The 22,082-nt window shown below is 31.0% G+C and overlaps 1 pseudogene; it reads left to right on the forward strand.

Moving 5' to 3' along the window:
* Window positions 1-2,850: 2,850 nt before the first annotated feature.
* Window positions 2,851-21,248, forward strand: LOC129316100 (tryptophan aminotransferase-related protein 4-like; annotated as a pseudogene).
* Window positions 21,249-22,082: the final 834 nt, after the last annotated feature.

A 22,082-nucleotide genomic window follows, 5' to 3' on the forward strand; every position in this document is an offset into this window, starting at 1 on the left:
GTATGGGCTCATTATTTGAGCAAGTCTTTATGCTACCACTCCTTCCAACCATTACCGTGGTTTTGCATAATAGCACTTGCAGGACTGACTGTTGCATCTTTGCGTGCTTTTGGTTTGCAAGGAGATGACTTTTACTTTTGTTTCTGTTGTTTTCTTTTGTTTTGAAATCTTAAGCCTTGTTAGGATGGGTTGTACTTGTTTGTTAGGTCTTTGCTTTTGTCGAGTGTATAAAAAAAAAAAATCCAATGGTTTAATATGTACATATGTGGAAGAATTGTATTGATGAAGATTTAAGATTAATTTGGTTACTTTTTAAGTTATCTGGGATTATATTGTTGGGCTAAATTCTTTTTATATATTTTCTCTTCAATTTCGTAAGGTCCAAAAACATGTGACCTTAATTTGAAGAAATTGAATCCCTTCTAATTGATTTAATCACTGTTTAACAAATAATATTAATTTTACAACTATCAATTTAAAAACTAAGTAATATTTCAACTTAAAAAATGCAAATATACAGTCCAAAAAAATGAGAAATATTCCACGCCAGATCTATATGCTTAATTACTACTTTAATTTAATTTTTTTCCCTCCCCAAAACAAAAGGGACCACTCTAGCATAAATATTATAAAATATACAGAGGCCACTCGTGCATGAATTAATAATAAAAGAGAAGAGATAAATAGGAAGGTTTCTTCTTCAGTCATGTTTGAGAAAATAAAATAAGATATGAAGGATTTTAGAATATTTTTGTACCTAGATTAAATAGAATTAAGTAAAAAATTAATAAACAGTTACAAAAAAAATGTCTTAATCCAGTGCACATGTAAATATCTACATAACTTATTTTTTACTAGTTATTAACTCCAGGAAACACATAAAAACCATATTCACGTTCTTTTAACTATGAATATTCTGTGACATGACTGTGCATTTTGAACACTCCATAAACCAATACTTTTCAGCACTAGATAATAACTTGTATTTTCTTGTTTTTAAAATATTCTCACATTAACTAATAGAGTTAGGCTTAATGTCTATAAATACTTTTTAATACATTTGCTTTGTTAACTTTTGATATTGAATAAGATTGTTAGTGAATTTATGCCTCATCTGATCTCTCTCGGAGTTCTACGCTCTCTTCTTTGTCCCTTTTCCTTCTCCCATTCTGCATCAATTTTGTGCTTAATTACATATAACAATAATATTGTAGTTACGAGGCCCTTTTTAATAATGTTTCCTTGAGGGAAAAAAAATCTGACTTTAAGAGAATTATCACGCTTTTTATAATGCGGTTTATTTCTCAAATATAATTTTGTATAAGTTAAAAAGCCTCTTTTTAAGAATGGTTATGTTCCATATGGTGCATGCATCGACGCCAACTATAATGCCCATGTTGCATTTCAATAACAGGTTTAAGAAATACTTAATCAAGGTCAACTTAAATTAATCAATAATGTAAAGCAACATTAATCAATTCATTAATATATTGCCATTATTAATTATTTGAATTTTTTTTCATGTTTGTCTCTCTCATTGCAATGGAAGCATCTTATCAAGTCGGACTCTCAACCACATTCTACGAAGCTTGGAAAAAAGCTACTCCCTCCATTTCTATATGTAAAAGAAACTATTATTTTCAACTTAGTTTTTATATAAGAAAATTACATTTTTTACTAAGCATTTATTGTAAACTTTTTAAATTATCCTTCATAATTTTATCATTCATAGTTATAAGAGATAATTAATGAAGGCTTGATTAACACAATTAATGAAGGGTATTGTAGTCTAATTATTTTATTTTCAATCACAATTAATATAGTTAACTAATTTTTTTAAATTGTATGATTTAGTTATTGTCCTCTAACAAATAAAAATGGAGGAAGTATATACGTATCGAATTTTTTTTTGGACAAACCAACTTTTAGTCACTATATTCAAAAGTTCTATCAAATCAATCCCTTAACTTTAATTTCTATCATTTGAATATTTAATATTTGTTTAAGTTATCAAGTCACTCCTTTACATTTTGTAAGACAAAATGGGGAGAGGAGCCTATCCATTTTTCTCTCTCTATTTTCTTCAGTTTCCCTTCTCAACCATTCATATTATTTTATTAAATAATTTTTTTAAATTATAAAATTAATGAATGGTTGAGATGGGGGAAGTAGAGGAAAATGGAAAGAAAGAAATGAAGATACCCTCCACCAAACAAAATGGCCCTAAAAAAAGCTGATGTGAAAATTAGATCGCTAACATGAAATATATATGTGAATTAAATAAAATAGATTAACCAAATCTGTCAAGTTCTAATTACTTATTAGAAATCCACAATAGCAATAAGAATATAATAAAAATAATATAATTAAATAAATACCAGATAAGTAATTAGCACTTACCAAATTTAACTGATGTGTTTTATTTAATTCATATGTATATTTCACATTAGAAATCTAATTTTCACATCAGCTTTTTAAAGATTATTTTGTCTAGCAAAACTTAAAGTAACTTGATAACTAAAGTAAACATTAATGATTCAAATGATAGAAACTAAAGTTAAGGGACCAAATTAATAATAGAACCTCAAAACATGAGGGATTAAAAGTTGATTTATCTTTTTTATATATATAAAAAATATCATGTGTTCTTTAATTAGTTGAAATTCCCCACTCCTCCCCCCTAAATGGCTTGACATGATTATATATAAAAGATTTCAATATGACGTCAGGTTTTACGAGAGACTCAGTCGTAGGCACATGGTATCAAAAATGAAGAAAAAAAAAATTATATGACCCCTTAAATTAATTTTCAGTCCCTTTCAACTAATTTAGATTTAAATTCTTCAGTACATGACTATACATGTTCAGAAGGTCGATAAGAATGCGGTTTTTACATTGCAACATGTGATGATAGGAAATTATTTTTATATGATTAATTAAAACGAGAATAATAATTTTTAAATTGCTTTATCGATCAATAGATTATATTATCATCATTATATACTTCCAACAGTAAGGGATTCCCTTCTATTTTTAAGTTGACTATGTAATTTACATCAACAAAATTTGGAGTCAGTATAAAATACTTCATGCATCCCAAATTATAAAATAATTTAAAATAAAATTATGCACATCGAAAACCTCAATAATAATACTTTATAAATTTATTTTTTCAAAATAAAAATATAAATTTTAAAAAATGTCTTTCATTAAATATATCTTTAGACTAACTTAATCATTACAAAACAATCATTTCAATTATCTCATTAGAAGGTAATATTGTAAAAATATTATTAATAAAATTTTATTTTTATCAAATTATCTTATATTTTGTGACAAAAAAATACTTCTAAAATTATCTTATAATTTAGAACAGAGAGAGTATCTTATATCTTTGGCACACTTGCTCACACACAAATACACAACAACTATTCCCTTTGGTCTTTTTTATAAATATTTTTAAAAAAAATTATATTAAAAATAAATAAAAAAGAGTTATCTGAAATGCAGAAAGAGTTTTTTTGGGAATTAAAATAGTACACTTTTTTTTTTAGAATTTGCTGAAGGGTAGTTTTGAAATTGTACATCAAAAGTTAAGGAAACAAGGCAAAGTGACATATGTAAAATACCAAAAACAAAAAAACTTCTAGAATGTGATTAATAAAAAGAATGGAGGCAGTAAATTTTGAAAAATATTTTTTATTAAAAATACATCTACAATTATATAAGAATCCGTGTTAAACTTTTAAATTAAACTTTTTATAACTTTTGGCCAAAAAAATTTTGTAACTTAAAAAAGAATATCGTACAACAAGACCATCTAGAAAAAAGTTATAAATGTCTTGATGCGCACACACCCTCTTTTACTCTCAAAGATCAATGTATTTATCTATATATATAAATAGATTAGCTAGGATATGTTAAAGAGTATATGATTGAATAGAAATGAGTGGTCATTAATGAAATGGAATGGGGGAGGAGTGGGATGGGATGGAGTGAGATGAAACATTCCATCATTTGAAAGTTTTATGAAGGAATGAACAATTTTATTTAATAATTATTTAAATTTTTTTATAAAATTAATATATTTAAATTAGATATAATTATTTTTTTTCAGTATTAGGGTAAGAAAGATGAGAATAATTTTATAATAATATTATTTACATTAGGCAATTCCATCAGTAAAAAAAAAAAAAAAGCTTAGGATGTTTGAATAGGCCATTCCAAATCATTCCAGTCTCTTTTAAAAAACTCTTCCAAACAATGGTATAAAATTTTCAGTCATTCTACTCCATTCCATCCCTTAAAAAACAAATCTCCCAAACAATATCTCAGGGCTTGGTACCGCTTAAAGTTAAAACAAAAAAAACAAAAGTTACTTTCCATATATTTTATGTTGATATCAACAATAATTAATTGATATATTAACTCTTCAGAACATTCATGGTATCATATAAAGACATATTATAGATTATGTAAAACCTGGTAACAAATCAGGTAGCCAAAGAAGCAGCTACATGATAAGAATATAAAGACACATTTTCATATGGAGTTTAAATTGAGACATATTATTTATGATCTACAAATAGAATGATATGTTAAATTGAGACATATTTTTTTTAATTCAATCACCTGATAGGAAACCTGGAGAGTACCAAGAGGATGTCTTTGACATTTTTATTTAATAAAGATGTATATCCTGAGTCAAACACAGGACTGTATCTCAAAATAAATTGATTCAATATTTTTGAATAATTGAACCAAATGCCTCTCGGTAAGATATGTTAAGCACACACACATTGATAATATTTAAGAATTTAATTTAATTTAATAAGAAACAATTATATTATCAAATTATAAAGACAAATATGGTGTTGCATTCACTAAAACCCCTTTTTGTATAATCATATTTTTGTTAATAGTGAAGACTTGATTTGTGGTGTGCTTATTGTGGATTTGGATTTAGACCTCATCTAGATACACAAAAAATTATAAATTTGGATTCATTTTAAATTCAAATTCATTTCAAATTATAATTCATTTATATTTTAAATTCCCTCTATATCCTAATTATTTGAAATTCTAATCATTTCAAACATTTTGTTTTCTTTGCATTTTTACTATCAATATACCTTGATAACTCTTGTATCTTTTATCATCTTTTGTCCATTAAAATAGAAATTAAACTCATCATTTCTATTTTTTTTTCATTTTGAATCTCAGTTTACTTCTTCTCTTCACTTGAAATATTTTCAATTACCCAAACAAAAGATTTTAAATACACAAATTTTAAATGTGATATTTGAAAGACAAGATTTCAAATCTAAAATTCAAATCAAGATCCATCAATCCAAGTGCTACCTATACTTAATTGTGTGATATATGTTTTGAATGGATTGTTAATTAGGTAAGCTGCATTGTTTAAGGTTTTATGACTAATACAGTTTTTTATATGGTTTAGATAAACAGACAAAATTACCCTGCCATGGTTCTTATTTCTTTCCTACCTTGTTTCCACTTGCAATCAGAATAAGTTGACCCAACCATAAGTTGATCAATCTGCAGATAATATAAAATTGGAAAATTGAAATCAATTAGAAGAAATATTTCAATTGTTAATTATTGTGTATTTTTATAATTTATTTTTATTAAACAATTACGGTAAAGAAAAAAAAAATATTCCAAATGGGTTTTGCCAATCCCAATGGGTAATTGAAGTGGTCCCTCTACCAGTAACCCTAATTTAACTATTCCTGTTGTTTCTATTTCAGATTGTACATGTCCATCCGCGTAAATCAATAAATAAAATAACATAAAATTTGTTATGAATTAATTTTGAGCTGGTTTTGACTAAGTAGATATTTTAAATTTATATAGCAACTTGTGATAGAAGACAATTTTCAGATAAATGAAACACGCACGACAGCCTTTTTAAATTTAACCACGAATCGATCTGACGTGTAACAAGCAATGACCTCCTAATATTTTAGAATTTACATCAATATGGAATAATAATAATAGTAGTAGTAGTAGTATATAACCTTTCCAAGGAATCTTTAGACTAAACATTTTTCTTTGTAAAAAAAAATATTTTAAATTTTTCCTTTTTGCTAATTAATTTATTTAGGGATGCTCGCATTGTGCAAAATGTGAGCAATAGAATAATATAATTTGTTGTTCATTTTTAACACTTCACATTGATCTCTTCTGCCAAAACCTTCTTGAATTATGCTTTCCACAACAAATCCATACTTTATATAACTAAATGTGCTGATGAATATATATATATATATATATATTGGCTAGAAACATGAAATATCATTGGCAATAGTAGGGTTTACAGAGTCAAACAAGCTACAATGAACAAAATACAAATAAGAGAAACAACATGATAACAAAAACCTAAACCCAATACAAAATAGCGCAAAGAAAGAAAAGAAACGACATCACTTAGACCATCTTAAGCCTTAGAATAGAACTAGAATCAAAAAATGCTACCACTAACGTGAAAGTCCAAAAAACTAGAAGTAACATCAAAAAAATAGGGATGTGGGTTCATAGAACCATCCAAACAGTCCCATATCCCTATGTTAACAATTAGCACACACACACATATGTAGTATGCATTAGTTAATGTATAGATTTTTGCATTTATACATCACCATATTGATAATTGACTACTCATTTTCTGACTTTAATGAATATGACCATAAATATATACTCATGGTCTTGGTTAATGAATTAACTAAGGAAATGACTTTATGAGGTTCGTAACTAATATAGGATTATGGACTACGAGACAGTCAATTGTTTCTGAGGTTTATAACACACACACTCAAACTTACACACACGCACATGGTATTTTTACCATAGGATTTTAATTTCTGGTTGCTTTATTACTTTGTCTGGTTTCTCATAATAAACACTCCTTCCATTATTTCAAATATAGGATTTTTTTTGAATTTTTTTTTCGATATGAAAGACATTTTATGAAATTTTAAGAACAATTGATATTTCTTTGCCTAAAATGCTTCATGAATATGTCAAAATTACTAACCTTCAGATCATTCTGCTTCATTAATACCTTAACTAAGTATTCAAATTAAAGAACAGAAAAGTTAGAAAAAATTGTGATCTTAAATACCACCATAGCATGCAGTGCATATGCCAATGTACCATAAACCTAGTGCTAGTTTAAATTGGCTGGACACAGATATATATATATATATATATATATGTATATTAAATATAGATCGACCAAATTTTTCGTGCTCATGTGCATTTTAAAATCGAATTTTATTTATTTATTATTAATAATTTCTTTTTGGTGGATTTTTTATTAATAATTTCTATATTAAAAAATCTCAACCAGATTGTGATTAATTAAACAAACTGTTTGTCTCTTCATGTCACTTCAAATCGAGTAAATTTTAAAAATTTTAAGGTTAACAGACTCACGGATCACTCTCCTTTATCTCTCTTCTACTACCTTAATCAATATATTCAACGATCGACAAGTTTGAGTTCAAGTTTAGATTCCCTGGAATTCTTAATTGTCAAGTACGTACTTGTACAGTTTGAGAAAAATAAGGAAATAATTACACATAGAGAAAATATCAGCCAGCCGCCATTGACGACCCATCATAATTTCAATCACCTCTCAAAACTTTGAAATTTTACTGCACATTTAAGAAATTGAAATGAAATTGAAGAGATAGTTCAAATGATCTTATTATTCTGAGTGAAATTAGGTGCATAAACAACTCATATAAGAAAAATAAACAATTAATATATAAAAAATAAATAAATAATGTAGGTGAAATTTGCAACTCTCAATAAGAGCGTATACAATTATGAAATTGCAACTCTCATTTCATATATGTTAGTTGTTCACTTTTCATATACTAATTGTTTATTTTTCCTACATGAATTGTTCATGCATTTCAAGGATAATAAAGTCATTTGAATCATCTCTTTAATTTCATTTCAATTTCTAAATGTGAGTAAAATTTCAGAAATTTGGGGGCATGACTGAAAATATATTTGGGTCATGGGAGCTTATTGAAAATTTCCCATACACATACCTCCAATCTCTCTCTCTATACACTTTAAAAAGACTTCAGGACGATCCTCTCCTTTTGTTACCAAACCGCGTTGAACTAAATGCAGGAATATTATATTAAACAAATTGCCACTATACGTACGTCCACTTTTCTTGTTGGAACCTGCATTCATTCGACCTTATCTAATTTTAAGGTTGTAATATAAATATTAACGTTGGACTCTCTAAATCAAAGGTGAGAGAGAACAATCTACTTGAAGACAATGATGATGATGATGGCTAAAGTGGAAATCAGCGGCTGCTGCTTCAAGCACATAATTATATTGTGCTGTTTATTAACTTGTTCTTCACTCATTCTAATTAATCTCGTACTGTTATTAAATCTGTCGTCGTCTCTGGGAATAAGCCGATCATGCTTCTGCTGGGAGAAACAGAGCTGCTGAGCAAGAAATGCAATGGAGGAAGCTGAAGCAGTAGCGACGATGTCTTCCTGCTCATGATGATGATGATGGCAAGCCTGTCTGTGAATGCAACGCTTGTTATGGTGGATCTGATTGCTCTCAACTCTTGCCTGATTGCCTTGTTGATGCAGATAGGTACCAAACTATATATAATTGGACAATTTATTCACAAGAACACACACACACACTCTCTCTCTCTCCCCCTCTCTCCCTCCCTCCCTCTCTACTCTATATATATACTCCCTTCTATCCTATTTTTAGGACATCTTTTAAAAATAATTTTAGTCCAATATATAGGATACTTTATAAGAAGAATTAAACTGCTTTTTTTAATTTTACATTTCTTGATCAGCATAAAAGTATTTAATGTAGTTGTATTATTATTTAAAATCAAAGGCTAAAAATAAACATACATATCATTTGTTTATGATATCAAGAAAAAAAAAACTAACTTTCTTAAGATGCATAAAACGGTTAAAAATGTCTTATAATAATGATCAGAGAAAATATGTGTGTGTGTGTGTGTAAAGGGCTTACTAGCTAGCTATTTGATAATGGTAGATAATTGCTTAGAGGTACTGTATATAGAGGTTGGGGCCTTTATGTGCCTAACCTTCTAATTGGGTTTCTTCCCCCCTTTTCTATATTAATTTTGATCCTTAGATTCTTAAAAAAAAAAATGGAAGACATTTTGCCATTTTACAGTGATGAAAGGGTGTAGTTTTGTATTTTTTTAATGATTTCAAAAAAAATTGTGCATTTTTAATTTTTATTTATTAAAAGATAAAAAAAAACTATTAAGAGTTTAGGACATTATAAGGATCATTAGAACGATAGAGCACTAGAGGCTCCATGCCCCTAGTTCATCGTTTATGAATTAGTCCAACAAATTCGGTAATTCATGAGAATCAAAAAAAGGTATACTATAGTTATAGTAGGTTTATGTATAATATGTGCAAGACGCAGTCGCTTCTTAATCATATATAACACTTTCACACATAGATATATTAAATAAGAATTGTCTTCACCATTTCCTATTTCTTACCTTTGAATTCTATATTCAAAGTTGCGATGGGATTGGATCAATTCAACACATTTCTTAGGTACCCATAGGGGCGGGCTATATTGGATTTGAATATCATCAGAGTATATTCTATCTTACACACACACATATCAGATTATATTGTACATGATATGCAACTCACACACACTTACACTTTAGTCTTAATAATTTTGTTGATAATTATAATTCGCATTTTTGTTCTTTAATTTTTTGCTTTTTGACAGTGGTGATCCAACATTTTTAGAGCCGTTTTGGGTGAAGAATGCAGCAAATAGTGCCGTAGTGATATCAGGGTGGCATCGCATGAGCTACGAGTTCAGTGATAGGTCTCTGATCTCAGAAGAGTTAAAGAAACACATAGAAAGAGTGCATTCCATAACTGGGAATGCTATAACACAAGGAAAGTACATTATATTTGGGGCTGGAGCTACACATCTTCTTCATGCAGCAATACATTCACTTTCCAGCCAAGATTCGGCTTCGGCCTCGCCTGCAAATGTTGTTGCTTCCATCCCATATTACCAGGTAAACACGAAAACCTAGAGGGCCTAACTTCAATGCTCATCACATTTGTGAGATCTGGACTGTTTAAATCCATTTTAGACTCTTTACATTTAAAATTTTAACTTACAATTTATAAATAATAAATTCATTTTTTTAAAAAGAATGACAGTTAAGGGATTATCTTAATTTTTGATTCATCTTCTATTAAAATGCAAATTTATTAAAAATCTAAAAATAAATTAGTAAATAATACAAGAAGTAATGCCTCTTGATATAATTTTAGATAGTACTGGAACTTGTAGCGTTTAGTAAATGCTATGAAATTGAAAAATGAGTACTACAAGAGTCTTTTTGTAGTTGTGACCTGTCATATTTGATTTGAATGATTCAAATTGATGCTCATCACTTCAAAGAAAGATCCAAACCCAAGACTACTTGCCTGTTCTTACATTTAATGAAGAAAAACAAACCCTAGCATGTAAGAACAAGAAAATTTTAAACTAGCTAATGGTAAATAAGCATACAGGCATACATATATTTAAGAAAACAAATTCTATTTTCCATCAATGGTTAAGGCAAATTGATTTTTTTTTTCCATCAGGTTTATAAAGAGCAGGTTAAGTTCTTCAAATCTAAGGGTTATAAATTCACTGGGGACAGTACAAAGAGGAAGGAAGAAGATGATGGTTTGAACACATCTTTGGCACAGAAATCGAATGAAAAGAGAAAATTTTTATTTTTATTTCAAGTCTGAACTACCTCTTATAGCAACGCTAGTCCTATTTATAGTGTTAGGACTATGAACGAAATAGGCAAGCAACCAAGACATTACAAATGTAAATGCTAGACATTTTGCTGGCTTAATGAATGTGTAAACGGAACAATGTTTTGCTTCATTTCTGTAACTCTCATATATCAGTTTTTTTATCCGTTTCAGTCCGTTTCATCCTCCTCGAGTTCAGTAGAACTCTCCCTCGAGTCAAATTTGACATCATGATCAATGTAAGGAGATAGATCAGCAATATTGAAGATGGCAGATGCACTATAAAAACCAGGTAATTCCACCTTGTAAGCATTATTGTTGATCTTTTGCACTATCTTGAACGGATTATTAGCTCTTAGGGACAACTTGGCATTTGGCTGTTTAGGAAATCATTTCTTTCATAGATATGTCCAAACCAAGTCTCCTACCTTAAAAGCTTGCTGTCTTCAATGCTTGTCACATTAAGCCTTGTATCTCAAATTCTATTTTTGGATTTGCTCACGGACTTGCTCATACAACTTCTTAATTTCCTTTGCTCTTTAGTCAGCATCAGAGCTATAATGCTGCTTATCAAGTGAAGGGATTGAGTCTAGTGGACTAAGGGGACGAGTGCCATAAATAACTTCAAATGGACACTTCCCAGTTGCTTGGTTGATAGAATTATTGTAAGCAAATTCAACTTGAGCAAGAATGAGATCCCACTGCTTTATATTCTTCCCTACGAAATTACAAAGAAGATTACCAAGAATCCTATTTATAGCTTCAGTTTGACCACCTGTCTTTGGATGACTAGCGCTGCTAAACTAAAGCTTAGTTCCCATCTTGTTCTATAGCATCCGCCAAAAGTGGTTGAGAAAGTTCACATCACGGTCAAAAGTAATAGTTTTAGGAATGCCATGTAGATGCATAATCTCCTTAAAGTATAAGTCTGCTACTTGAATAGCATCATGGTCTTCTAGCATGAAATGAAATAGGCCATTTTCTAGAAACGATCCACAACTACCATGACAACATCTTTTTGCCTCTGAGTCCATGGTAAACTCAGAACAAAATCTATATTATATCTTCCCAAGGTGCTTCTGGAATTGGCAGAGGCATGTATAGTCCAGTATTCTAACCCTTAGATTTAGCCAAGTGACAAATTCTACATCTCTGTATATGCCTGTTGACATCCCATTCAAGTCAAGGCCAGTAAAAGTTCTCCTTCACTAAGTCAGCTATTTTATCTCGTCTAAAATGTCCAGTTAATCGCCCATCATGTACTTCCTAAATTATGGCTTCTCTCAAAGAACCCTGTGGAATGCATAAGCTTTTACCTTGAAATAGAAATCCTCGTGTCTGTAGAACTAGTAGAAAGGTTGATTTACAGTTGCTTCCTACACTCTACGAAAATCAAGATCATCTTAGTACAACTCTTTGATAAAGTCAAACCCAATAACCTTGGTTTGCAGTGTTATAAGCAGCACATGGCGACAGCTAAAGGCATCAGGTACAGAGTTCAAAGTTCCAACCTTATGTTTGATAAGGAATGGATAAGACTGTAAGATTTTACTCCAACGAGCATGTCTACGACTGATCTTCTGCTAGGAATTCAAATACTTAAAAGTCTCATGATCAAAAAAAAGTATGAACTCTTTATTCAAGAGATAATGATTCCAATATTGGAGAGCTCGAACAATGGCATAAAATTCCTTGTCATAGGTAGAATATCTAAGCATGCATCATTGAGCTTCACACTAAAAAAGGCAATAGGATAGTTCTCCTGGCTTAAGACAGCACCAATGCTGATCTTAAAAGTATCACAGCTAACTTCAAACACTTGGTCAAAATTAGGAAGAGCTACGATTGGAGCTTCAGTCAACTTCTTCTTAAGCTCCTTAAAGCTTTTCTGAGCTTGCTCTATCCAATGAAACTTCTCTCCTTTGATGCAATCTGTAAGTGGTGTAGCAATAAAGCTAAAATTATGAATGAATCTCTTATAGAATGAAGTTAATCTGTGGAAGTTTCGAACTTCTTGGATAGATTTTAGAATTGGCAAGCTGTCAATGGCTACAACTTTGCTTGGATCAACACAAACACCCTTTGCGGTAATAATGTAATACAAGAACACAACTTCACTGGTGAGAGGTACACTTCTTGAGATTTGTATAAAGCTTCTATTCACGTAAGGCTTGCAAAAACTTGCCACAAGTGATCTAAATGTTCTTCTTGATTCTTGCTGTAAATAAGAATATTGTCCAAGTACACAACAAAAAATTTGCTAATGAAAGGTCTCAATGCCTGATTCATCAGGTGTATAAATGTGCTAGGGACATTTGTTAATCCAAAAGGCATCACATTCCACTCATATAAGCCATCCATGGTCTTGAAAGCGGTCTTCCACTCATCTCCTGGCCGAATTTTGATTTAGTGATACCCATTATGAAGTTTAATTTTGAAGAAAGTAGTGGCACCATGCAACTGGTCTAGCATATCATCGAGTCAAGGTATCGAAAACCAATACTTAATAGTAATCTTGTCGACGACTCGACAGTCACTACACATAGCTCCCATCCTTCTTAGGTACTAGAAGAACAAATACAATACAAGGGCTAATACTTTCTTGAACCAACCCTTTCTTGAACAACTCTTCAACTTGTCATTAAACTTCGGCATGTTCCTAGAGACTCATCCTGTAAGCAAGCTTATTAGGAATGACTGCTCCTAGAATGAAGTCAATGGCATGCTGTATGTCTCGTATGGGAGGCAACCCTGATAATATCTCATTAGATGTTATATCTAAAAATTCTAACAATAACGAAGTAACTCTTGGTAGATTGGCCAACTCGTCGTTCACCTCAAGCACCAAAATAAAGCTCATCATTTGGGCTTTAAACTTCAACACCTTGAATTCCTACTTAGTCATCAAAGACACTAATGGCTTAGAGGCGCTAGATTCCCTTGAAGATTGGCTAATCTCACTAAGCGGTAGAGGTGCTAGGGTGAACTTGACACCATCTTTTGTAAAAGAATAGGTGTTTGCTCACCCGTTGTGCACAACATGTCAGTCATATTGCCATGACCTCCCTAAGAGAAGGTGGCATGCATCCATGGAAATAATATCACATAAAACTTCATCACAATATTGATTCTTAATGGAAAAGGTCAAAAGGCATTGTTTAAAAACTTTTACCTCATTCCCTTTATTGAGCAAGTGAAGATTGTAAGGTTGCAGATGATCTTATCTTGGTAACTTTAATTTCTCCACCATGTAGTCAGATACTACATTTTCACAGCTTCCACTATCAATGATGATATTACAAACTTTTCCTTGGGCTATGCAATGAGTGTGAAAAATGTTGCGTCGCAGCCAAGGTTCTTCTTTGACTACAGTTGTATATAGACTTCATCTAAGCACTAATGCTTAGGCTGGAAAGTAGACCTCTTGGGCCTCTGCTTCTCAACATGCATGGCTAGATGGATGACATCATTCAAGATCTAATATTGCTGAAGCTGGACTGGACAACTGATATCTGTGTTTAAGCCTGCAAGGTATCGGGCTATTGTTTGCTCCTCCTTCTCTTGAATGTCACACTTCATCATGAGTTTTTCAAATTCCTAGCATATTCTTCTACAAATAAAGATCTCAATTGAAGATTTTACAGCTGGATAAAATTATCCTAGTGGTAATGATGCGGCAAAAATTTCCTAGTGAGTTGGCGTTTCATTTTCTCCCAAGTCTCAATCTTGTGCTTTCCCTCACGTTCTTGCTTCCGTCTAAGGTTTTTTGACCAAATAGAAGCATGTTTCTTGAGTTTGAGGGCAATAATTTTGACTTTTTGCGCATCTGAAATCTCCTTATATTTAAATACTGGTTCAATAGTTTACAACCAATCTACAAACTCGTCTGGCTGGAGTCTTTCCTTGAATTCAAGAATGTCTACCTTGATGTCATTAGGGCAGAATTGTTGTTGTCGTGGACGGCAGTGGTTGTCAGTGGATGATGAACTACTGCTTTCCGAATCTCCCTCTAAGTTTTCCCTGTTATTGTTTAACAGAGTTTGCTGTAATTCCACAGTGGCTTCCAACTCTCGTATTTTACGTCTCATCTCTTCCATCTCAATCTCGTGCACATGCCTACGTCTTGGAGGCATTTTGGATAGGTGTTAAGGCTAGGGATATTGAAAAGATTAGGGTGCAAATGGAAACGTTGAAAGGATATAGGGGTAGAATGGGATTTTTGGAAAGGATAGGGGCAAAATGGGAATTATGGATAGTCTAGGGGTAAAATAGAGATTCTAGAAGAATAGGGGTCAAACTGCAATTTATGAAAATATAAGGGTTAAAATGGAATTTAGGTAAAATTAAGGGGCAAAGTGTAATTTCAGGAAAGCTTAAGGGTCAAAATGGAATTTCAAAAACTTAAGGGGTCAATATGGAATTATGAAAATATTTAGGGCAAAAATGTAATTTTTGAAAATATGGCTGACTGGGTATAGTGACGTGGCGACAGTGACACATGGCTACGAATGATTGGGTTAACCTGTCGTTGGCTGGTCAGAGTGATGATGTGGCAGATGATGTCATCGTCTTCTACCTTCAATTGGCATGTGACGGCGTGTGGACTTTCGACGGTGGCGCATGAAGGTGCATGTATGGTTTCCCAATGACGGAAAACCTCCTGTTCCACGTTTTTAGACCTCCTGAGCAAACGACTAGATTGCAAAACACGAAGACATTAAGGACTCCTCTATTGAATCTCTCTCTTCTCTAACGTACTTTCTCAATTGTAACTCACTCTCTTATTCTTTGGACCTCCTTTGATATCAAAATGGCATAAAAACTGAATGAAAAGAAAAAATTCTAATTTTTATTTCAAGTCTAAACTACCTTTTACAGCAAAGCTAGTCCTATTTATAGTGTTAGGACTTTGAACGAAACAGACAAGTAACTAAGACATTACAAATGTAAATGCTTATTAATAGAACTTGTGACATTGCCAAACAATCCAGATGGAAGATTGAGAAAGGCTGTTCTCAAAGGACCTTAAGTGAAGAAAGTTCATGATCTTTCTCACTATTGGCCCCACTTCACACCAATCCCACATCCTGCATATGAGGATGTTATGATTTTCACTTTGTCTAAGCTCACCGGTCATGCGGGAAGTAGATTTGGGTAAGCTTCAAATTATGAACTTGCAAATTTATTCAAAGAGTTTCAAAGGTTGTGTGTGTCTGTGTCTATAGGTGTGTGCGCGCACATGCGCGCATGTATATCTTATTGATTAATTGGAATTGTTTCATGGATTGATTCATCATAAATAATGACTAGACATATAATATGTACGTATATTGCATGCGTGCATGTTGGTGTTCCCAATAAAACCAAATTTTTATGGAGCATTGTGCCTCTTCCATCCTGCGTTTTTTTTGTTTAACATCTTAAACGTCCATTTTAATATTATTTTAATACCAAAACAAACAAATTCAAAGAAAAGTTGTGCATCTGTTATTCAAATTAATTAATATTTCTCTGTGATATATGATGATCAGGTGGGCGATAGTGAAGGATGAGGCTGTTTACAGAAAAATGCTGACATACATGAACTTGACTATATTTGGCGTAGCAAGAGAGACTCAGTTAAGAGTTCTAAAGCTTTTAAAAGTTGTTCTTAATAATGTAAATGGAAGAGAAATGATTGAATTTGGACACAACATCATGAGAAGCAGATGGATGAAAATTAGTCAAACTTTGTCTCAATCAAAACGATTTTCCATTCAGCAACTTGAATCTCAATATTGTTCATTTTTCCAGCAAGTCAGACTTCAATCTCCAGGTGCGTAATTTTAATTCTCTTGTTAATTAATTAGCTAGTTAAACAGAAATGTCATATTTCGATGTTTTGAGTTTTTTTTTTAAATGATCCCGTTGCATACCTATCCCAATATATCTACATTCTTCATTATCCATTTGATTGATATAATTTCTGTATATTTATTATTACTTGTTTGCTTAATTTTATTGGATCTTCTTGAAAACAAGATCTCACACACACACACACACACACACAATGTTTCTTCAAGGGTTAAATAGTAGTATGACTCTTAAATTATAGAAAATGTTCTATAATTTTTTAGGTCCTTGTTTGTAATTTTGAATCATTTTCTGTAATTTTCTTAGTTCTTTTCTATTATTTTTTAATTAATTAATGATTAAAGTTAACTTTTATTAATGGTTTGAGCTATAATGTACCATTTTAAAAATTGATAAAAAACATTGCACAGAAAATAAATTTACAGTCTGAAATGTTCTTGAACTTATAATTTAGGAACTAAATTACCTTTTAATTTTTTTTAATTGATGGTGACTAAATAGATAAATATATTTGGTTCAAAGCAAGAGTAAGTGATTTTTCACGGTTAATATAAGTTATATGAACAATTAAATATGGATGATATTGCATATGGAGAGAGGATGAAGTATTGAGATGATCCATTTTTTGTTTATTTTTATTTATTAGGGATGCTTTAATTTGAATTTAGAATAGAATAAAAAAGGATAAGAAAATTGGTAGTTTGAAAATATTCTTTCATTCTTTGTATTATCATGGCATGAAGTTTGAAAACTAAGTTACATTAGCATATTATAATTAATGCAACAAGAATATAGATTTTATAATTTATTATTTGATTGATAATAAATATAATAAAAAAGATAGTTTCAAATAATCAATTATAATATAAATAAATATTATATATCTCTTTTGTTGTAAAAAAAAAATCTATTCTTGATACCACATTAATTAAAAAAATACAATGAAAAGTTGAAGATGATTTTAATTTCATAATAGTCCATTTTTTGCCTGAATTTTATAACTAAATTGCATTGACAATTCGAGCCAGCCAAACTAATTAATTGCTGATCCGTACAGCTTTTGCGTGGGTGAAGTGTCACAGGGAAGAAGGTAATGATTGCTTTCAAGTTCTCAAGACATTTAATGTTACCGGACGTGCCGGTAACCTGTTTGGCGCGGAAACCCGTCATGTCCGTTTAAGCATAGTGAAGAGCCCACATGACTTCGATTGATTATTGCAACAACTAAAAAAAGTAGTTTCTGAAGAACGTGATGATGTCTCGCTCATGCCTTCTCCTTCTCCAATATACATGAATTAATTATAATTTATAATTTTGAAATCCCTTGACTGATATAATATCGTTCCCAAAAAAAAAAATCTTCTTATGTGTATATATTCTTAAATTATCTATTGTTAAGTTTCGCATCAATAAAAATATTGAAACATACTACATCTTTTCAGTATTATAAAATATTTTTAATTACATTGCATCTGCAATAATAAATTCGTTGACTATCTTTAAAATTACAAATTCTTTTCATGTTTATTCTTATTTAATGAAATATTTGAATTAGATAACCTTATTAATTATTCCCTTAATTAAGATCATTTTTTAAAAATTCTCATTAATTACACATTAAAAAACCCAAAATTTTTTATATTGTTGAACATGTCAACATGATAGTCAAAAAGATGTCTTATAAATAGTAAATATAAATTCCTTACATGTTTTCTTGAGGTAAAGTTGTATCCTTGCTTATTAGGCTAACCTTTATTGGTTAAGTGCATGAATCGTAATTTACCATTATTTTGTTTAGTCATTTGAATAAATTAAATGGCTAAAATTAACTTTTCATCGATATATAACTATGACGAGTGTGGATTTGGAATTTTCCTACCCATTGTTTAGCAAAAGTGTGAAAATTAAAGCATGACACAATTCATAAGACATGATCATATGTCCATGTTAATTTTTTGTTTTTTCCTAATGCATCACTTGATCGTGATGACAGCAAAATTAATCATATGCTTTATGAGTCTGAAATGGTCAGAGATACGAATTTGAGAACACTTCATCATAAAGCACGTTGGTCAATCCATCTGACTTCAGGTGGATAGATGATAAATTATCAATAGATAATAGTTTTTAAGATTGTACGTAGAATAAGATAAAGAGAAAAACTACCAAGTCTCGGTTCGGGTTCACAGCAAATGCACACACATTTAGAGAGAAGAGAGCAGAGCAGGGAAGTCTGGTTTTGGGAAATGCAGAGAGTTTCGTTCTGTCCTCACACAACTGAGAGAATGAATGGAATGAACCTTATAGCTTTCAACCATGCACACACACCCAGGGTTTCAGACGTGAATATTGCAAATAAGGTCCCAGTCTTTATTAAATATAAAAGACCTATACTCTCTCCTTATTTTGATAAAGCTTCATATGCTTATTTTGGGCTTGATTCACCAAGGTCAACACCTTATATACTTAAAGTACTTATTTTCAATCAAATTATGACATATAGATGTTATATAGATTATTTATTTGATAACAAATTTTTGTTATTAATATTATTAATATATTAAAATTCATTTGTCATAATTTAATTGGATAGAAATATATTAAGTATATAAAACTAAGTACATATAACTCTTATTATAAGATAAAATAGTCAGATTCAAGTCAAATGACATTATCCTTAAGAATTATTTTGCTTGCAAGTGTGGATGTATCCTAAAACAAAACAGACTCTTCCTTTGATAGACTCAAGGACACAAAAATTGCAGGAAATAAGGCATTTGCAACCCATGAATTGTTAAGAGAATAGAAATATAAGAATATGAATAATAGAAGCTAAAATATATTTAAAACCCATGAATTGGAGGATTAACTTAGCAAAACTTTGGTTAATAATATAGAAAATTTTGGTCAGCAAAATAAAATTGATATTTAAATGAAATATCCTGTTGGAAAATTGAAAACCTATGGAGGTTACAACTTACAAAAGCTCCTTACAAAACCTATGTGTGTCACCAATATAATATGGTATATAATAGTAAAATTATCATTTATTGAAATGTAACCACCGAATAATGTAATGGAAACCAATGTTGACATTGAAATCCAAACGATATGACTAATTAAAGATAGGCTTCTACTCTTGATTTTACAAATATATATATATATATTATAATCTTTTTGAAATATTCAATTTTAATTCCCACAAGAATAATAATGACATTTTTGTAATATATTCCCGTGTTTTGTCATGGAAATGTGATTAATACTTTATAACTTAGCAGCAACCACCTGAAATTTGCGTGTCTCTTGAATTCATTGGAGCACAAGAAGGTGAGGAAGCTGCGGCCATGGAATGTTGCGGATATGGAAGAGCCAAGGAATTTGTCTCTTTTGTATATAAATCATTTCCCTGTGTGGATTCAAGACCTTGCACTGATTGGAGAGAGTATTGGAAAATTTTTTATGTTATGATGATAAGAGTCATTCAAATTGTCATGCATGGTTTGTGCTTTCAAATTCTCCTTTTAATTAGAATTTAGTTTAAGTTCTGTCAATTTTAATAGTTTTCAATTACTTAATGGTCAAATTATGGAGAAAGTCTTGCATGGACACAGTGTACCATGTTATCCATACTCCATCCAATAAAAACATGGCATCCAAATGACATTAAATATAAATTGATTCTAACATTAAATATAAAAAGAAAAAAATGCAAGAAATTAAATAGACATTTCATTGTAAAAATAAAGTGATTAAAAATAATGACGCAAAAAATTTTATTTTGTTTAATTGGTTTAATTTTATTGGATGGAGGATAGATTACGTAATGCATCAGATTCATGCAAGAATTTCTTTCAAAATATGGGAGTTCTGCTAGTTTCGGAACAAGTGTGAAACGAGTGTGTCCTTGTATATGAGCATTGAACATATTACTACAAAATTGTAAAAAAGCTTCCAACGTTTAACATCAAGTTTTGGTTTATGTTGTAGGAACTTGTTGGCTGGTGTTAAATATGATGGCTACTCTAGTAAATATGTCTTTGCTGCTCATTGTTTTGACAAAGTTTTGTCAGAAGAGGTTGTTTTGCGTCAAAGTTGGTCACAACGCATGGACATGGATGCGAAAGCTTCCATGTGAATAAACCAAATTTTGTCAGGCCCATATGCAAGCAAAGAGTTGATCAATCACTTGATTTGGACAATAGAATAAACAAAAGGTCTAAGATTAAGGATAATGAAGGTGTTTGTGCTAATTAATTAGCAAGGATGGTGATGTTGATGGTCTTTTGGATACACAGGAGGGGCACAAAATGCTTGGTGGTGAGGGGTGATGGTGTCTTTGGCTGGGTTGAAGTGGATGGAGTGAAACGTACAGGCCAGGTCTTTGGTTTTGATGATTCCATGAAGCTGAAGAGGTTCCACTATATATAGTTGGGGTGAACATATTATGGTAATCCCCAAGATTGAGAATTCACCCATACTTCTTTTTTGCATTTCTTTTTTCTTTTTGCATGTTACAGAGCCTACATTCAAGCACAATAATATGTTCAAGTATGATCACGGGCGGAGCTACATGTAGCAGCTAGAAAGGGGGCATGTACTTGGGAAAAATGACATACATATGAAATATGAGTTTTCATGTTTTGTAATTTCTATCTTTTTCTTCTTATTCTTTGCACCCTTTATTTTAACATTTTAAACTTCAAACTTATTTTAATCTTACTTTTCAGCCTATATCTAAAATTCATTTTTTAACTCAAAGCCCAATGAATATTAACCGATAGTTTTACTATACTTAAATACTAATATTATTTATTAATATTTTAAAAAATAGAAAAAAAAATATAATTTGACTAAACTAAACTTGCATCATCCTCTTCCAAATACTAGTCAAGGACTAGTCAAAATAAGACAGTGAAGAAAGAATATTTAAGATTTAAAAGTAATCTTGTTGAATATCTTTCGCTGGCTTGTTGCACTTGCAAGGTTGAACTAAAAAATAAATAAAAAGAATGAATGAAAGAAAAATGGTGGATTTGAGGAAGACAAGAGTTTTTCTTATGCCTAGCTCCGCCATTGATATAGTCACAGAAGTGGCTTCTTCACTTGAAGGTAACCAAGAAATGATGGGAGTGCTAGCGTGGGTTGCTTTCTAGTCAATGTCCATATATAGTGGCATGTGTCCTTGGAGACACATTTTGTTGCTTGGGATGGCAGTTCTCTATGCAATATCCTCTAATGGAGGGATCATATCAGCTTCTTTTACTGCTAAAAATGCGATTGTCCTTCAGCCGTGGTGCTCGCTTCAAGTCCTGTGTTGTCTGCTTTCTTACTTTCATGTCTACTTTGTGAGTTAGATTTGCTTATTTTCCTTAC

Source organism: Prosopis cineraria, unplaced genomic scaffold (assembly GCF_029017545.1).
Source record: "Prosopis cineraria cultivar Desert tree isolate PC_DT_omini unplaced genomic scaffold, ASM2901754v1 PC1, whole genome shotgun sequence".
Lineage (NCBI taxonomy): Eukaryota > Viridiplantae > Streptophyta > Magnoliopsida > Fabales > Fabaceae > Prosopis > Prosopis cineraria.